The following is a 5,849-nucleotide window of genomic DNA, read 5'->3' as shown; positions in this document are numbered from 1 at the left end:
TTTATTCATCACATACTATGTGTTTTGCTTGGAGCGTATTGTATGATATGAGTCTTTGCTTGTTTTATTTTGTGTTTTAAGTCTTGATCCCTTGCTGGACACACCTATTTGAGAGAGCCAAAATTATGTCAAGACTTGTTAGAATTTCTCTCTATGCTTCACTTAATTTTTTTGAGCTATGGACTTGCTCTAGTGCTTCACTTATATCTTTTTGTGTACGGTGTGCTTAGTAATTTTGAAGAAATGCTCTCTTTCTTTAATTATATTTATTTGAGAGTTAGTAAAATTTTCAAGAAATTCTCTCTTGCTTCACTTAAATTAATTTGAGAGAAAGAAATATTATGCTCATGATCTTCACTTATATTTGTTTGAGCTTATGAAAATCAACACATGAAAATTAGTTCCAAAGTGATAGATATACAAGAAGGATATAATAAAAACTTTCATGAAGATCATTGTACAAAATAAACTTGATTCTTAGTAATAGTTTTGAGATATGATGAGGTGATACATGAGTCATCTTGATGAGTAATTATGCTTTAGTAAGAATATTGGTGTTAAGGTTTGTGATTCCCTATGCAAGCACGAAAGTCAATAATTATGCAATGAAATTATATCTTATGGTGCATTATTCGGTGTTAGTTATGCTAAATGCTCGCTTATGAGATTATTCGTTTCTTGTTTGGTCGCTTCTCAATCTTTTGCTAGCCTTCATTTTGCACTAAGTATGATCTCTACTTGTGCATCCAAAAACCTTTAAACAAGTTTTGCCACATGAGTCCACTATATCTACCTATATGCGGTATTCTTTTGCCATTCTAAGCAAATTTGCATGTGCCATCTCTAATTTACAAAAATAAACTTCTCTTTGGTGTGTTTATTTCGCTCGCGGAGCGGTGAGGGGTGGCTAATAATTTCCATGCTAGATGTGTTATTCTCAAGATGAGTGTTTATTCACTTGTCATTGCACGAGAGTAAGGCAAAAGTATTAGGGATGCCTAGCCCCGAAATGAAAAAAAATCAATTTAGTTTATGTTGTCAAATAATAAATTCCTTGGAAAGTGTTGGTATGGAGGGAAACCGTGGATACGGCTAGCCATGGAAAGTGAAAGTATGGTGGAAAAAGGAATAAACTTTATTTTTTCTGTTTGGGAACCGCCTATGATATATCTAAGCATGGAAAGTATTGGGAACTCTAAGTCGTTTTCGTTGGTGGGATGGATACACCTCCCAAAATGTTTTTATCTCTAAGTTTTTCACTTTGAGCTCTGGCACCTCTACAAATCCCTACTTCCCTCTGTGAAGGGCCTTCCGTTTACTTTATGCAATTTTTATTTTTGAATTTGAGTCTCCATCTTCTCTTACAAAAGCACCAACTAGGAGGCAATATGATCGTACTTGAGTATTGGGTGTAGCTAATATGCGAATGTGTTTCATGAATGGATCAATGGTTGAGTATGATGGGCTAGGGATAGCTTATTTTAGCGTTGATATTTTGAAAGACATGGTTGCTTATTGAATATTGATATGCTTGAGTATCTAAATTATCAGGTCAAAACTAGACTATTCCTTTGAACAATATAAAGGTCCAAATGTCCATGCTATAAAGAAAATAATATGATATGACATGTTAGGCAGCATTCCACATCAAAAATTCTGTTTTTATCACTTCCCTACTCGAGGACGAGTAGGAGTTAAGCTTGGGGATGCTGATACGTCTCCAACGCATCTATATTTTTTATTGTTCCATGCTGTTATATTATAAATCTTGGATTTTTTATAATCATTTTGTAGTCATTTTATATCATTTTTTGGTACTAACCTATTGACATAGTGCCAAGTGCCAGTTGTTTTTTTCATGTTTTTTTACATCGCAGAAAATCAACATCAAACGGAGTCCAAATGCCACGAAACTTTACGGAGAATTTTTATGGGCCAGAAGGAACACACCGGGCCCTGGCTGCGTCTGGGTGGTGCCCCGAGGGGGCACAACCCACCAGGGCGCGCCAGGAGGACCGGGCGCGCCCTGGTGTGTTGTGCCCACCTCGAGTGCACCCCGGACCGCCTCTTTGATCTATATATACCCAAATATTACCAAAACCCTAGGGGAGTCGACGAAATATTCATCCAGCCGCCGCAGAGTCCAGAACCACCAGATCCAATCTCGACACCATCTCCGATGATGCGCGAGTAGTTCTTTGTAGACCATTGGGTCCGTAGTTAGTAGCTAGATGGATTCCTCTCTCTCTCTCTTTTGATTCTCAATACAATGGTCTCTTGGAGATCCAAATGATGTAACTCTTTTGCGTTGTGTTTGTTGGGATCGACGATCGAATCTCGGGCAAGTAACATACCGATGGACAAAGGGAATTGTGTATGTTGTCATAACGGTTCGACCGATAAAGATCTTCATAGAATATGTAGGAGCCAATATGAGCATCCAGGCTCCGCTATTGGTTATTGACCGGAGAGGTGTCTTGGTCATGTCTACATAGTTCTCGAACCCGTAGGGTCTGCACACTTAACATTCAATGACGATTTTGTATTATATGAGTTTTGTGATTTGGTGACCGAATGTTGTTCGGAGTCTCGGATGAGATCACAGACATGACGAGGAGTCTTGAAATGGTCGAGAGGTAAATATTGATATATGATGATAGTATTCGGACACCGGAAGTGTTCCGGAGGGTACTGGGGACATATCGGATCAGCGGAAGGGGTTTCGGGCACCCCCGGCAAAAGATATGGGCCTAATTGGCCAAGAGGGGAAACGCAACAGCCAACAGGGGCTGCTGCGCCCCTCATATGGGCTGCACCATTGGAGAAGGAAAGAGGGGAAGAGAGAAGGAATGGGAGGGATTCGGCCTCCCCCTTCCTTCCCTCTTCCTCCTTTCCCCTCCGTAAAACATTGTAGGGGGGAATTGGACTAGGCCCCCAAGTAGGATTCCTCCTACTTGGGGCGCGCCAAGGCGGTGCCCTCCCCCTCCCACCTATATATACATGGGGAGGGGGCTCCTAGAACACACACCAACAATTGTTAGCCGTGTGTGGCATCCCCCTCCATAGTTTACACCTCCCGTCATATCTTCGTAGTGCTTAGGTGAAGCCTTGTGCGGATCACTTCACCATCACCACGCCGCCGTGCTGACGGAACTCATCTACATCCTCGACACTTTGCTGGATCAAGAGTTCGAGGGACGTCATCGAGCTGAACATGTGCAGAACTCGGAGGTGCCGTACGTTTGGTGATTGATCGGTCAGAACGAGAAGAAAGTTCGACTACATCAACCGCATTCTCGAACGCTTCCGCTTTCGATCTACGAGGGTACGTAGACACACTCTCCCCCTCTCGTTGCTATGCATCTCCTAGGTAGATCTTGCATGACTGTAGGAATTTTTTTGAAATTGCATGCTACGTTACCCAACAAGAATATGGAACAAGTTCGTCCTTAATGATGGATTTGTGTTCCGTGCTAACAAGCTATGCATTCCAGCTAGCTCCGTTCATCTTTTGTTGCTGCAGGAGGTGCATGGAGGAGGATTAATGGGACACTTTGGCATGAAGAAGATGGATGATGTGCTTGCTACACATTTCTTTTGGCCAAAGATGAGACGGGATGTTGAGCGTTTTGTCGCTCGCTGCACTACATGTCACAAAGCTAAGTCACGACTTAATCATCATGGCTTATATATGCCTTTGCCTATACCTAGCATTCCTTGGGAGGATATATCTATGGACTTTGTTTTAGGTTTACCTCGAACAAAGAAGGGGAGGGATAGTATATTTGTTGTCGTGGATGTATTTTTGAAAATGGCACACTTTATACCATGTCATAAAAGCGATGATGCTGCTAATGTTGTTGATTTGTTCTTTAGTGAAATTATTCGCTTGGATGGTGTGCCAAATACAATTGTTTCAGGTCGTGATACTAAGTTTCTTAGCCACTTTTGGAGATGTTTATGGGCTAAGTTGGGGACTAAACTACTTTTTAGTACTACATGTCACCCCCAAACTGATGGACAAACTGAAGTAGTCAATAGAACATTGTCTACTATGCTTAGGGCTGTTTTGAAGAATAACAGGAAAATGTGGGAAGAATGCTTGACTCATATTGAATTTGCTTATAATCGTTCATTACATTCTACTACAAAGATGTGCCCTTTTGAGATTGTGTATGGCTTCCTACCTCATGCACCCATTGATTTGTTGCCTCTTCCATCTCCGGAGAAGGTTAATTTTGATGCTAAAGAACGTGCTGAATTGATCTTAAAAATGCATGAGTTAACTAAGGAGAACATTGAGCATATGAATGTTAAATATAAACTTGCGTTTGCACCTGGATATCTTGTTTGGTTACATTTGCGTAAGGATAGATTTCCTGATTTGCGCAAACCAATGCTAATGCCACGTGCTGGTGGTACTTTTAAGGTGTTAGAGAAAATAAATGATTATGCATATAAACTTGAGCTGCCTGCAGATTTTGGGGTTAGTCCCACTTTTAACATTGCAGATTTGAAGCCTTATTTGGGTGAGGAAGATGAGCTTCCGTCGAGGACGACTTCATTTCAAGAAGGGGAGGATGATGATGACATCAATACCATTGTTACATCCACAACCCCTGCTGCTATACATACTGGACAAATCACTAGAGCTTGCGCATGCCAATTGAATTATCAGGTACTTTCGTTTCTTGATAACAATTCTAATTTTCATGAGAATATGATGCTGCCTAAATTGTATACATTTGTGTTGATTACTAATGAAGGGCCTAGCATGGACAAGAGGGATGAACACTAGAGAACAAACAAACATGGAAATGAAGGCGCGCGCGAAGGGAACCAGAACAGTGTTTCTACTTTCTAGTGTGGATTTCAGTACATTGAAGCCTCATTGATGGCATACAAGGACATGGATTAAATATACAAGATTCCCTTTCATAAATTTCGCCCATATCTTATAATAGGTGCAAAGCCACCTTATTTTTGGGTCAGGCCTATGTAATTTCGAAATACTTGAATATAGGTTGTTTTTAGAGTCTTTATGTGTGGGGAAACAAGAGCTAGGTTTGGTTTCAGACACCTCCTCCAAGGGTCATGACCCCCCTCTTATCCATATATACAGCCCTTGGGCGTCGTTTAGACATAGGGCTTGGTTCAGATTAAAAGTTTGCCATAGCTGCAACTCCACGTACTTCGTTTGTGTTCAACGACCAAACCAAGACATCACAGAACCCCACCTTCATTAATAAAGCTTTCCTCTTACATTCGCAATGTCTAGATTGCAATTTCAGTTTTTGCTTCTTCTTCATTTGCGTGCAGGAAACAGGCCCTCGTGGTCAGGTTGATCGTGCTCCGGTGTGGTTAATAACCTCTTGGAGTTGGTTTAGCGATTGCTAAGGCGATACGTCCTTGCACATTCGTAGTCGGATCGTCAAAGTATACCCCACCAAAAACGATAACCACCATCTCATCGAAAGACAGGACACGTTTGCCTCTATTAGCACCCAAGGACGGTGGCCCTAGGTGGGCACATGGTCCACCCATCATGGATCGGAGAGCAGGGTCGCCCAGGTACACGTTGTGTTGGCAACGGACGGTGTGGAGAGCCCCCGCAGCATGCCACCAAGGAACGGACCGCTCAGAGGGTCTGTTCTCCCTCGAAGCCCCAGGAGGCAGGTACTCTAGCATTCTTTATAGGAGTAATACCATATCCTGCATACATCTTCATCATGTTTTCCTAGAGAAATGTCTAAAAAGGGTCTTTCATCGGAATGTCAAATCTCACATTTCCTTCAAAGACATTGATGGTAAGTTTTTTCCTAAAAATGGCTTACCTTGTCTAACAAGTG

This window comes from Triticum dicoccoides, chromosome 2A (assembly GCF_002162155.2).
Source record: "Triticum dicoccoides isolate Atlit2015 ecotype Zavitan chromosome 2A, WEW_v2.0, whole genome shotgun sequence".
Lineage (NCBI taxonomy): Eukaryota > Viridiplantae > Streptophyta > Magnoliopsida > Poales > Poaceae > Triticum > Triticum dicoccoides.
This window is presented reverse-complemented; position numbering follows the sequence as displayed.